The 15,590-nt window shown below is 34.6% G+C and overlaps 1 protein-coding gene and 1 pseudogene across 1 annotated transcript in view; both read right to left on the bottom strand.

Moving 5' to 3' along the window:
• The window catches only part of Mtmr6 (Myotubularin related protein 6), a 913,496-nt gene that overhangs the window by 876,419 nt on the left and 21,487 nt on the right, over positions 1-15,590 (bottom strand). The gene's annotated exons all lie outside the window — the stretch shown is intronic.
• LOC137624438 (uncharacterized) lies at positions 1,987-7,931 on the bottom strand (annotated as a pseudogene).

The raw sequence follows: 15,590 nt of genomic DNA, 5'->3' as shown, positions 1-15,590 counted from the left end.
ATCCAGTGCATAACTTTGACAAGTCAAAGAGACTTATTAGACTTATTTAATCAGGATAGCAGATTCATTCTGACAAGTAGAACATAATCTTGATAAAAGGGGAGTTACTTTATCTCCATTTCAGTGACAAAGCGTGTTAGCTCTACCAAGTTCTATACTGTATACTCCCTAGGATGACAAATACTCACTACCTATCATTCTCCTAGAGATAAGACTATCTTTCGCAACAGCATCATCCGTTTCCTTTGTCACAGTCGACGAGAGAGATTTTTTTTTTTCGCGTGACAGTTAACATGTCACTTCATAGTTGAAAATAAATATGTAGCGAATAGGCAATTCTGTGACTATGGCCACATTCTTGATTCTTACCCATTCTTCATACATTCCTTCATGTTCTCTCTATAATTCTATTCCATTTTTCATCAGAGGTAACCACTTCCTCTTCTATAAAATGGTTTCTATCATATTCTCCAAAGACTCCTTCACCTTCTGTGTCAAAGTCTAATCTAGTGGTTTTCCAAAGTGGGCGGAACCCCTCCCCCTGGGGGCGGTGAGGAAAAGGCTGTAGTTAAGGGCATTAAGAGTATTTAAGTTTTTTTTTTTTTCTTTTTTTTTACAAAATCTTATTGACAAATCATATGTCATGAACACTAAGACAAAAAACTCGTATACAGTTCATATATAATAAAATTGACATTAGAATTATAAATGAATACATAGCTCTGTTACATAGTTTGAAAGATATATATAATGACTAAAATGATAATACCAATCCCCTAATATCGCAAGAGGGTCTGCCCCTCTCTTTTATTCTTCTCCTGTACCTCTCTTTCTCCCTATTTCCTTAATCTTTCCCATCCCGAGTACCTGCCTTTGAACTCTAAACTGGATTGTATCCAGGGGTACTCTTCCTTTCCCCATATTCCCCACTTCCCTATTATTATTATTATTATTATTATTATTAGTTTGAAAGACTCCATCTAGAATCCAAGGGGGCACTAGCCTTAAAGAAATTTGGGAACCACTGCACTATTCCATTACTCACTCAATTTCATCTGGTTCTTTAAAGAAAAAAGTTCTATTCATTATTTCTTTCAAATGTCTCACTCTTCCCGTCTTACATCTCCCTGGGTACTAATACCATTTCTGGTAAGTTATTGACGTCATGCAACCCATGACGTCACACCAGATAGCGAAACTCATGACGTCACACTGACAGGTAAGGAATGCTTTAATGTTATGCGATCCTTCGTAAACGTTATGAGCATATTATTAAAACGTGAACACTGTTTGTATGTATATATATATATATATATATATATATATATATATATATATATATATATATATATATATATATATATATATATATAATATATATAAATATATATATATATATATATATATATATATATATATATATATATATATATATATATATATATATAGCCTATATATATATACTGTATATATGTATATATATATATATATATATATATATATATATATATATATATATATATATATATATATATATATATATATATAAAACATATATTTCTGGTCACGCTCAGCGGCATTACCAGACGTATAACTACTCGGTCTCGCCCTCCCTCAGGTAGGGGTCCGAGAGAGTATCCATACCCTGGTAAGAGGGGGTATCCGGAGAGGTACACTGTGTGTGAGTGCGTATATGTGCATATCTATCTAAATATTTAGCCGTCATTTTTGACGGGTCGCGTACATCAGTATATGGAATAAAGTTCAATAAAAGTTACATGTTTTAAGTATTCTTTATTATAAAAAAAAAAAAAAACAGAGCATCCATTAAAAATCTAGGCTCTTTATTCAATAGTTTGCATTAATAAGTCTTTGTTAAAGCGACTATAGTCCATTTCTTTTATCGAGGCAGATTTGCACCGACTCGCAGCGGTGCCCTTTTAGCTCGGAAAAGTTTCCTGATCGCTGATTGGTTAGAATTATCTCGTCCAACCAATCAGCGATCAGGGAACTTTTCCGAGCTAAAAGGGCACCGCTGCGAGTCGGTGCAAAAATGCATCGCTAAAAGAAATTGACTATAATTACAAATACCTACAAAATATTATTAGTCATCGTTAAGAGAGTCATTTACATCGTCGATTGATTGATTGACGATGATGTTGTGCCACTTGAAGTAACACATTCTTCAAACGCCTCACAGAAAATCCGGTATTTCAATCGGAATTATTAGAACTCATTTGTAACATTGATGTAGTTATAAACAATTTCAAAATCCCTCGGTCTTTATTCCCTTTTCCAAGACCAAAATATCGAATCCGGTTTTGAAAGTCCGGTTTGGAAAGTACAAGGTCATTGATTCAGACAGGGATAGTGGGTCATCCACTTTCGTTGAAACTAAACCTTTTTTTCTTTTAGTCACCTATTGTTCTTTATCCTTCCGTTCTTTCCCTTTCCTTCTAGGTCATGGAACCGAGAGGTCATTTACTCATCAATAACTCAAAACATTTGATGAAATAGCAAGTATCTCAACTGTATCTAGGCACAGAAAGTCAGTATACTGGATATCATCGTTCAAGAACTTTCACTAAGCCAAAATAAAAAAGAAAATATATATATACAATCTGCAATGCTTTCAGAACATTTTGTAATGTTTTCTCTTCAAAGGTAATGGATATATTGAAAAAATTTTCTCGCACGCAATACCAGAGTAATCACTTTATAGCATTTATAATCTACACATGGAAACAAAGTCATATCACCAATAATCTTTAAATAAATTCATTTCATGACCACGTAGGTATTCTCCTTCGCATGGGGTTGCAAGGATTCTACTTCCTCGTAGATTACATTCTCGCGCGTGCAAGCTATAGGCGGTACGTGAATGAACACACTGGAATCCGGATTGCTGTTCGAAGTGCGTTCGATATCATCGGCATGCCTGCAAGCGGACGCCCTGCGTTCGCACGAGAACCTGCGTTCGGCACAGGCTGTGTAAGAGGCGAAGGAGGAGGAGGTCAAACCGGAGTCCTGTCGAATGAGGTCTGGATGGTGAGGTCCAACGTGTCCGTTGGCGCAGTCATCGTGTGCCTCGCCATTGTTGCAATGTCTTTCCCGTGCCACAAGTTCAGAAAATGATAGAGAGGACATTTCGTTTGGTCTTCTCTGACGTCTACTGCATCTGACAGCACAGGCGATCACCATGCCACTTACCAGGCCTACGGCTGCCATCACTGGCACCCAATACCAATCCAGATTTACGAAACCTTTGGATTCTTCTTCGTCGCCAGGTGACGTGTTTACGCGTTGACTGATTCTCACGCCAGTTTTCTGATTAGGCAAAATTTCAAGGGGATAGACGGGCCAATCTGCATTCGTAATCGATATGTCTAAGTGGTCTATGGTCTTCCCTCTGATTGAAAAATTCTTCAGTTTTATACTAGCAGAACCACGAAGGACTATACAGAAATCTGGACCTCTTGCAATTTTGACGTTGTTTAGAGTGGCTGATCCTCCTGCTTCGATGGATATGCCCCAGCACCAATTTCATCAATGGTAACACTGTCCATAATCAAATGGGTACCTCTGATTATCATCTTTCCTTCTTTCAATGATCCAATGTTCAAGTCCCTCATCTCATGAGAAGAGGGATTGGCTAACGATGAATCATCCACATACTGATTCAAAACTATACCAGGATTCCCCACAACCTTTATGGTAGCTTGTTTAACCTGGAGACTGTGATTAACTTCCATTTTAGTGACCTCCGCCATTTGAGTCTCTTGGATTACTAGACTGCTGGCGGACCCTGAAAACTTCATGACTTCGCTGCTCTGTTTGATAAGGAGATAACGAAACGAGCCATCGACACTCTCCATCCTACTGGACTGAAGAGACACCCCATTGAAGCCTCCTTGTAGAAGGCGAACATTCGACTGGTTAATAGACACATTTCTGGGGCAAGGCTGACCACCACTTCCATCCTCTGACGTAATGGAAGGAGGGTGAGCTGCTGCAGAACCAGGTTCCCCGCCAGTAGGAAATAATATTGGTATTTCGTGGTTAAGAGTCTCTCTGGTTTGTGGACCACTGTGACTGGTGGTGGCGACTGGAGCACTGGGAGGGAAAGAATCGACCTCCTCTTTTGCATTGTATCCTAAAAGAGTGACGTTGGAAGAAGTCCAGATCACGATGTTCGTGTCACAGAGAGAAAGTCCTCTGAAGGTTTTCGCGGACTCGATCTTCACTCCTTGAATTCCAGCTTCCAGGCGTTCCAAAATCACTGGCTGTGGAATAAACACATGAATTAGTATTCCATAGAATGTTAAATGCATAATTTTACAATCAATGTATTAGTGCAGCATTATATCATCTGTTTAAAAACCTGGCCTGGGTACTAGCACACTTATTTGTATAAAAATTCATTGACAATGATAACCATTCTAGTAACGTGAAAAATCTCATCTTACACAAGTGGAAAAATTGCATTGAATGTCTATCAATTTACTCAATATATTTAAGTTTATTTATATAAGTACTCAATTGGTGAAATCTTACTACCTAGAATAAGTGAAAGAATAAAAATATTGAAGAGAAAAGGGGCAGTTCAATAATATGTAACAAATATGATACCTGGAATGCAGTTCATCAGATATCGATAAACAACAGGAAATCAAATATATTTAACTAGTATACTTGAGCCGTCAAAATATTTAGATAGATATGCACACACACATACATACACGCACACACACACACAAAGTCAATCCTTCCCACCCCTCTCCTTATCCTAGCGACCACTCACTGGTTCGGCAATTTGTGGAAAAGTGTGGTTTCCGAGTATACTTTTCTGGGCACCCCCTCTCACCAGCGTATGATTACTTCCTTTCCCCCCTGAACGTGACAGGAAATACCCACACACACATATATATAAATCTATATATATATATATATATATATATATATATATATATGTATATATATATATATATATAAATCTATATATATCTATATATATATATATATATATATATATATATATATATATATATATATATATATATACATACACACACACACATATATATATATATGTATATATATGTGTATATTATATATATATATATATATATATATATATATATATATATATATATATATATATATATATCCAAACACTTGCTCTTTATCATAAAAGGATGTAATATCTTCAGCTCCATGCATGCCACCCTACACATTAACGCATACACAATACAGAGCAAACATAAAATACTTTAAAAAACACAGCATAAACTAAAACAAAGAAGGGAGCTATTCTGGATACAAAAAGATAAAAAAAAAAAAAAACTACATAAATTCTTTACCCCATTTCCCTTTTAAAAACGCGTACAAATCTTGGAGCAAGAGTCAGTGTAATAAATTCGGGGCTTGAGAATTCCGGTGCCCTCTTATACAGCGGCGACACTTTTAATCTATATGTAAATTTCCGGTTGTGTCTTTCTACCGACGCACCTCCCTCGTCATTTTACGTTTTTTATTTCCAGGAATTTTCGAGCAATTTAGAATGTGCAGGTAAAATATTTATGATTTTATTACACAAGTAATCTTTTTTTTTTTTTTTTTAATTTCAAATCCAATTTGATTTTAACTGTAAACCAATTTGAGTCCACAATTTCAAGTGTTTTCTTGAATAGAGCAAAACAGAAAAAAAAAATAATGATTATCTATCCAATTTGATTTTAACTGTAAACCAATTTGAGTCCACAATTTCAAGTGTTTTCTTGAATAGAGCAAAACAGAAAAAAAAAAATAATGATTATCTATCCAATTTGATTTTAACTGTAAACCAATTTGAGTCTATAATTTCAAGTGTTTTCTTGAATAGAGCAAAACAGAAAAAAAAATAATAAATAATGATTATTTATCCAATTTGATTTTAACTGTAAACCAATTTGAGTCCTCAATTTCAAGTGTTTTTTTTGAATACAGCAAAACAGAAAAAAAAAAGATAATAATAAATCACGATTATTTATCCAATTTGATTTTAACTGTAAACCAGTTATAGTTCACAATTTCAAGGGTTTTCTTGAATAAAGCCAAATATAAAAAAAACAATGATAATAAATAATGATTTATTTGAATTCTGAATTAAACTTGATTTTAACAGTGAACTAGTTTTAGTGAGCAATTTTAAGTGTTTCTTGAATGAAGCCAAACATGAAAAAACAATAATACTAAGAAATGGTTATTTATTTGAATTCTGAATTTAATTTGATTTTTACTATGAATTAGTTTTAGTCAACAATTGTAAGTATTTTCTTGAATAAACCAAACGGAAAATCCCAATAATAATAAGCCAACTTCAGTGAACAAATTATTGAATACCATTAACCTAAGATAAACTAAATTGGTTACTGTTATGACCCATACTATACCCGTGAAGCTAAAAGTACTAGTCGTGGTTGATCTTTTAAATTAAACTAATTCCTTCAAGTATCAAGAAAATGGATCAAGATAAAAACAAAAACAAATAAAAATAGATAAAAACTAAATAAGTATGAAAAATCAGATATTTTAACGCATGGCCAAAATCAGCCAGGAAACAACCTTTCACGATATTGTAAGGTTTGATGCATCCTGTTTGTCTATCTTTGATAAATGCTAGAGAGAGAGAGAGAGAGAGAGAGAGAGAGAGAGAGAGAGAGAGAGAGAGAGAGAGAGAGAGAGAGAGAGAGAGAGAGAGAGAGAGAGAATAATGAATTGAATCAAAATAAAACACATCCAAACTAACACTTGTTTTGTTTCTCACTCGCAAACATACACATATACACGCGTAATAGCAAGCAAACCATCATGTAAGGCAAATAAAAAAAAATAATGCAAAATAAAACAATATAAAATTAAAATGGTTCGTATCTCACCTGATCTGTGTTCTTGAAAGTACATTCCAAACTATGTTCCTTCCTCTTGCAGAAATCATTGGCTTTCCCCAGACGAATAGGGGACATCGAATATCCAGGCCTCGAAAATCCGACGAAAAGCAGTAGGGACCAAACTCTGACCCACACAATCTCCATTGTTGTTGAATTAATCAATTGTAGCTTTCTAGAAACAATATGTTTACTTTTATCACATTCAGCTATGTATTCTACAAGATTGTAACTTCGTTTACAAGTTTCATACTCGTATGACTAGATAGAAGTTTCCAAGAACTGCTTAGCTCTTCTACACCGATTCCAACGTAGTTTACAATGTTTTTTGTTCTCAGCTTTTTTCTTTCTAAGTTCCTTAAATTTAAGCACTTCTAATCTTTCTTAGTTCCTTATTTTGTAACTAGCAGAGAAGCCACAATTCCCGGTGTCAATACAAATAAGTTTTTAAACAGTGTAATTTTGTGCTAAAACATTTTTCATATGGTCAAGTAAGATTCAATGTACTTGTCTTTCAGTTGCTCAGAAATACTATTAAAGGAAAACTGTTTCTTTAGGAACCACGTGTAACAGTCTATCACTAAAATGCATAAAACAGTAGTCCACACAAGATGCTTTACCACTTCTGTACAGAAACCTCTGCTTTTACAGAAAGGCCATAAATGTGATTTGTCCTCTCAAAAGTGTTTTCCATATAATGGGAGACCCTTTCTTCAAACAATTAGTTCGCTTTGTTTTTCTCTATAATTCATCCAACAGCAATAAATTCTATTCAAGTTAAACAGGAGATATGTCACTCACAGACCTCTGGCAAAATTTCCAAACCTGGAGGACCATTTATCCAAAAAAAGCACTAATTCACGACCAAAGAACTGGAAAAATTGTTTCTTCGGAGAGAAAGTAAATCCTGCACTGCCCTCGCTAAATGTAGCTAAAGGTCCTTTAGGTAAAGGAGTGCAACTACGCCAGTCCTATGGCTACAGGATACCGAGGATACCGCGGATACTGAGTGTCTTGAAGATGAAGTGACGCGATGAGCGTCCTGTGTTTGACGTAGGTAGGTGTCGACCCACAAAATGACTCATTATTACCAACGGAAGCACAGTGTTTGTCTATCTTCTCCTGACCACTTTCTTCGTTTGAATTTACGTATCAAAACAGATGCAAAAACGATTGTCACTTAGTGGAAAATTTTTCTTAGAACTGGTAAAAAAGAAAATTCACACAGTAATTGCTCTTTTCTAGAGGAGACTTCTTCAGAGACTTAGGCAAATATTCTTTTATATTTGAGGAAGGTAAAACGATGCTGATATTTCTTCTGAAACATTGTCCAGGTCCGTCCTGGAACCCCAGTCTTCCTTTTGAAAAGTCAGTATTCCTAAACTCTGTTGACGTCCCAGACAAAAACTGTCAAAATTGATAAAATTCCACAGACACTATTAAATATTATCCCTTGGAATATTGAAAGCTTGCTATTTTTCCTTGCGAAATTATCTAAATTCTTCAAAATTGCCATTGACAGCCAACTTACTAACACTTAAATATTCTTCCTTTGAAATATGGAAACTGACTAGACTTCAAATTAGTCGATTCTTGCTGAAGTCTCTTGGAAACTTGCACTGAAAAAAAAATCCGGTTTCTCCCTTGGCAAATCCCCGACGCTTTTCTGAATATGTTTGTTGATTATTTTCAGTGAAAGTGGATGAAAGACGGACTGTCAGTTCAAGAATCAATAACTGTTAACACTTTACAGTGTCAAGGGAGTGAGGTTCTTCTCTTAGTTATGGTGCCCTATGACATCTGACTAACCTTTTAGAAAATAAATGATGAAACTGAAATATCATTAACATTTTGATAAGTAAATAAAAATAAAAAACACCTAATCAGTCCACTAAATGAAAACAAAATAAAACAATTTTAATTCGACTCTATAACTATAGGAGCAGTCAGTAGAACGCTGACCTCCGTTATGACACCTTATTTCTCGACCTTTTACTCGACCTTGCCCTTGACCTTTGACCTAATATTTTCAAAACTGAATCCCTTCCATATCTCAACATAACATTTAGTCCCTGAAAGTTTCAGTACTCGATAAGTAAAACTGTGTCCAAGAAGTTGTTCACACACATACAAACAGACAAATGGTGGCGAAAACAGTACCTCCACCTAACTTCGTTGGCGGAGGTAATAAAAACCTCACTTATTAAAAACTGTCAATAGTCTAACAACTATATTAAACAATCATTGTATTCATATCCCTGTACTGCTTGAACCACATGAATAATTAAACAATCCTTTGAAGTGACATTTACAAAAAGAATAGTTTCCGTGGATATTCTTGAATGATACGTGTCTCAGGACTTCCCATCCTTATGAGAGTACAAAGTAAAAGTCACATGTACACGGATATGATGAAATCGAGTATAACAACGTTTCCCAGCAAAAAAAAAAAAAAAAAAATACGTTTTAAGGTATTGTCAACTGACAATATACTTTTCTTTTAGTTGATATACTTTTCATTATTCTAGAGCAGGGGTTCACAATCTGGGGTACATGTACCCACTGTGGTACATTTTTACACTTCAGGGAGTACACTGGGTGCGAGAATAAGTTTTTATAGTTTATATAGGAGATATTTATCTTAATGTTTTTACTCCTCTTAAAATTTTATTTTTCCTTGTTTCCTTTCCTCGCTGAGCTATTTTCCCTGTTGGAGCCCCTTGGCTTATAGCATACTGCTTTTCCAGCTAGGGTTATAACTTAGCAAGTAATAATAATAAATAATAATAATAATAAATAATAATAATAATAATAATAATAATAATAATAATAATAATAATAATAATAACCAGTACTGCGCAATACATGATGTAATCTGCATTAAGTTTGTAAAACATAATCATATCATAATATCAATTCCATTGTTTTTCTTTCTCTTCCTCGATTTTAGGGGTACACAAGAATCTATAAAAATGCCCAATGGGTACAAAAGAACAATACACAGCCTCCTTCTTGAGAAGAAAGTATATATTTAAATAAACAGACATTCTTATCAAATCTTTTAGGATAAAGTAGCTACCCTGTGTCGTTTAAATTCATCTTGTGACCACCAGACTTTACATATACTGAATGTAAACATACACACACACACACACACACATATATATATATATATATATATATATATATATATATATATATATATATATATATACATATATATATATATATATATATACATGTATATATATATATATATATATATATATTCATATATATATATATATATATATATATATATATATATATATATACATACATGTATATATATACATACATATATATATATATATATATATATATATATATTTATATATATATATATATATATATATATATACATGTATATATATACATATATATATATATATATATATATATATATATACATAGACGGACATTAAGGATATCAAAATGAATCCTTAAGGATTACAAAAGAACAAGAGAAAGAAAAGACGATGGACTAACGAGCTCAGAATATTTGCGGGAATAGACTGGCATAGAAAGACCATAAACAGACACGAGTGGAAGAACATGTCTGAGACCTTTGTCCTGCAGTGAACTAGTTACGGCTGATAATGATGATGATAATGATATACAGTATGTGGGTGTGGATGTGTGTTTATGTGTGCGTGCGTGCGTGTATGTGTGTGTGCGCGCGCGCGCGTGTGTGAAGTAAATCATAAAGGAAATACTGTCTATTTTTCGATGGACTATCTCCCTTCCGCTTCAGAATACAAAAGATTAAACATTTATTATCATTTGTATTCTGAAAAGGAAGGAGGGGAGTTCTTTCGAAAGTTACACTAAATAAATTTAATTTTCGTTATTTGCAAGTTTTACTTGAGCTAATATAACAGAAAAGCGTATTTTACAGTATACATACATACACATATATACACACACACACACACACATATATATATATATATATATATATATATATATATATATATATATATATATATATATATATATATACATACAATATGTGTGTATATGTGTATATGTATATATATACATACATACATATATATATATATATATATATATATATATACATACAATATGTGTGTATATGTGTATATGTATATATATACATACATACATATATATATATATATATATATATATATATATATATATATATATATATATATGTGTGTGTGTGTGTGTGTACATACACATATATAAACGCATATATGCATATATACGTATATATGTATATATATACACACATATATATATATATATATATATATATATATATATATATATATATATATATATATATATATATATATATATATATACAGTATATTAAAGGTAATTGCCTTAGTGACTTCAATGTGTTTGCCTTACGAATCTTCGTATTCAGGCAGTTCTTCAAATTCTCCAAAATAATGAACTGATCAAATATTTTACGTATTTTTGTAGCTTTTAAAATATTAATCAAATTAATTCATCATAATTTCAGTCGAATCCATTTATATAGGCCTAAGAGGGATTTCAAAAATCGATCAGTAATCATTTGACAAAGTCATAGTTTCGCCAAAATTATGACTTTGTTGGGATAATAAATGAAATATGAAAATCGACTTTTATTTCATGAATGGTGTACGCTACCCGACAAAAATAACGGCTAAATATTTAGATATACACGCGCACGCCCCTCTCTCACCAGGGTATGATTACTCTCCCTCTCTCGGACTCAAGAGACACAGAGAGCTTTGCGTAACACACACACACACACACACACACACACACACATATATATATATATATATATATATATAGAGAGAGAGAGAGAGAGAGAGAGAGAGAGAGAGAGAGAGAGAGAGAGAGAGAGAGAGAGAGAGAGAGATACTTTTTTATTATATAGAAGAGATGACTCACACCGGAGACTGTGAGTTAACCACTACGATGAATGCCTTTAATGAGAATTGCACCAGAGACGCTGTGTTCTAAAAACATCAAAATTCAAACAGGATATATATAAACACTAACACCACTCGGATATACAATGAAATATCTATCCATAACCTCTTGACACTATTCTATTTTAGTCACTTTCTTATCCCGTAAATAGCATTTCTCGCATATGAACAGTTTCCCCTTAAAATATTTCTATTTTCCCATTTTCTCTTATTAGAACCGGACGGACGTTGCAGTCATCGGCACCAATCAGCGCCTCCTTCATTATCACATATATTTTAAACCAACAATCTACATTTATTGCAGTCGTGGTCCACCGAATCATCTTCGTATTTATATAGTTTATGCTCTCGTTTTGGAAGGATGTTTCTATATTTCTGTGCCTCTGTTACAAACATTCCTATTATAGTTATCTTCATATGCTTTAAACAAAAAGAAGCTACTTAAAAAATATTGCGTAATTATGAATTGAATTAAGTGGACGATCTGTACTAGTTCCTTTATATTGAAAGAAAAACATGACCTTTGGAGGTGTCACAAGAAATTTCGTATTTCAAAGACCATGAGATGGCACCGTTGTCCCTACGTTTCTGGCTCAAAGGGCACTGTTTTTATTTTGAGCCTTATTAATCACTTCCTATACCACAACTGAAACAATCAAAGTGTTGTGGATAACATCGAATTCACACCTCTAGACATTAGGATAAGACACTTAGGTTAAGGTAAGGATGTGGCGTGGCACGGAGTCTCCAGGATCTTCGCTGGATCCTGGGGTCTCAAGAGAGTATTCACACGTAGCGCATCTTTAAAAGACGAATAGGTTTACGCTGAACTAAACCGAATACGACAACTGGGTATAAAATGCTAAAAAAAAAAGAAATGCAACAGCCCACAACGATGGACGTTAATGTAAACAACCTTGCGGTGGACTATTGGAAAGGTTCCTTCCTGGTGGTCTACCGGATTGAGCTTGGAGCCCCTTCAAGCTCAATAGTTTCGTGTAGTGTCTGCAACCTGACCATCCTTGCGAGCTAATTATGGGGGATTTGGGGGAGCCTATATGTATACTTGGTGAGTTATCAGCAGCCATTGCCTAGCTCTCCCTGGTCTTAGCTTGGATGGAGATTGAGCTTGGGCGATAACTATATTAAATATGGTCAGTCTCTAGGGCACTGTCCTGCTAGCTAGAACAGTGTCACTGTCCTGCTAGCTAGAACAGTGTCACTGTCCTGCTAGCTAGAACAGTGTCACTGTCCTGCTAGCTAGAACAGTGTCACTGTCCTGCTAGCTAGAACAGTATCACTGTCCTGCTAGCTAGAACAGTGTCACTGTCCTTTGCTCTGCCATTCATGGGTGACCATTAAACTTAATCGTTTACTATTCCCTCAATCCTGGATAGATTTATAATGATTAGAGCCTTGCCTCGCGTGCAATCATCAATTGATGTGTCATCCCGAAAGACCTTTACCAGAGAGTACAACTTGGAGTCTATAAATAGCTCAACCTAAAGCAGCCGTTATGATGAAGATAAGTACGGGTCCGCGGAACTAAAGTTGTGTGCGAACGTGGTCTATTATTATTATCATTATTAAATGCTAAGCTACAGCCCTAGTTGGAAAAACAGGATGCTATAAGCCCAGGGGCCCCAACAGGGAAAATAGCCGAGTGAGGAAATGAAATAAAGAAAAATAAAATATTTTAAGTATAGTAACAACATTAAAATAAATATTTCCTATAAAAACTATAAGAACTTTAACAAAACAAGAGGAAGAGAAACTAGATAGAAGTGTGCCCGAGTGTACCCTCAAGAAGAGAACTCTGACCCAAGACAGTGGAAGACCATGGTACAGAGGCTATGGCACTACCCAAGACTAGAGAACAATGGTTTGATTTTAGAGTGTCCTTCTCCTAGAAGAGCTGCTTACCATAGCTGAAGAGTCTCTTCTACCCTTACCAAGAGGAAAGTAGCCACTGAACAATTACAGTACAGTAGTTAACCCCTTGGGTGAAGAAAAATTGTTTGGCAATCTCAGTGTTGTCAGGTGTATGAGGGCAGAAGAGAATCTGTAAAGAATATGCCAGACTATTCGGTGTCTGTGTAGGCAAAGGGAAGAAACCGTAACTAGAGAGAAGGGTCCTATGTAGTACTGTCTGGCCAGTCAAAGGACCCCATAACTCTAGCGGTAGTATCTCAACGGGTGGTTGGAAGTTTTCCTGCCAGATGTGTAAATCTCACAGAAAAGACAACATTGGACACGCTACCATGACACCCCGAAGACGTATACTGGCTCACAGAAATCAAAGAACTTTACACTAACATTACAGTACATCGATGTTGACGACAGAAACCCTCCCTGAAAGAACTGACTGATGTAACCATTATCGTTCACCAGGGGAAAAAAAGAACTGCAGCCGAATTGTTTTAGCTGAAGCTGTGAACATACAGTAGATCTCCAAAAGCTTACACTGAACATGCAACAGGAGTCAAATTACATTCTCCCACCCATTGCTGTATTAACCCTTGGTAGGAGCCCTAGACTTCGAAATTTTTTGGGCCTCTTGACATAACCCCACATTCCCCCGCAGTGAATTTCATACTCTCCTTTCGTGGAATTTATTATAATGATATTACAAGTAATGTAAATACACTGTTAAAAAAACCGTAAATTTAACCTAAATTCTCTGTAAAAAATATACTGATCTCAGCCGTATTTCAGTAAAATATGGGCGACCGTAATTTCACCATACTTTGTTATTATCTTTTACGGGTTGGTGACCGTAATATCACTCCTTTACGTCAATTTATTCGTTTATAAAACGGTAAAAATCCTGGAACAAAAGTTGCCAAATATTTACCGTTTTTAATGCATATTTTTAACAGTGTAATCTATAGTTTTTACATTTAACACTAAAAGAAAAGTTACATAGGCCCCGCATTTTTGGACTCCTGCGCTTCAGCCTAATCAGTTTTAGGGATATTGCGACCGTGCTTCTAGCAAGCTGAAAATGGCCACGCAAAAAAAAAAAAAAAAAAAAAAAAAAAAAAAAAAAAAAAGAGGGAGGGGATACAACAGTGTGCCCTTCAGTGTCTGGATCCTACGCTCTTCAAGGACGCCGCCTCTCAGACAGAGCCTAGCAGCTGCTTGGCAACAACAGAACAGTCTTGATTCCTGACCTGCACAACGGGTGATGTGTGTGTACATTTCTTAGATAATGTACATGTACCTGCTTGCACGCATGTTTGTGTAGGTGTTAGTGTGTGCATGTGGATATAAACAAAGCATATACTAAGTCAATTTACTCTATATAATCTTCTAAGTATCTTTGAAGGATAGAAATAGTTTCCTATTCCTTTTTCTTGTAGCAAATAAAATATCGTTAAATTAATCGGTCGTCATTTTAGCTGATCTTTAAATATAAATGGAATTGTAAAACTAAAATTAATCAGAAATCACTTGATAAAGTCTTTTTGAAGAAACGGTGCTGTAGTGATGAAATAAATGAAATCCGAAGATTTACATTTCTTTTACCAAGAAGCCTCGCAAGATTAATTGATGGAACTATGTAAATACAAGGATTCTCTTAAAAAACATTTGCATCACTAATCTAATCCCTTCAATGAAAATTACATCGGAGAGAAGCTATCCCATAAGTGTATATATATATATA

Source organism: Palaemon carinicauda, chromosome 31 (assembly GCF_036898095.1).
Source record: "Palaemon carinicauda isolate YSFRI2023 chromosome 31, ASM3689809v2, whole genome shotgun sequence".
NCBI classification, from domain to species: Eukaryota; Metazoa; Arthropoda; class Malacostraca; order Decapoda; family Palaemonidae; genus Palaemon; species Palaemon carinicauda.
Note: the sequence above shows the minus strand (reverse complement) of the source record. Positions and strands in the feature narration are given on the sequence as shown.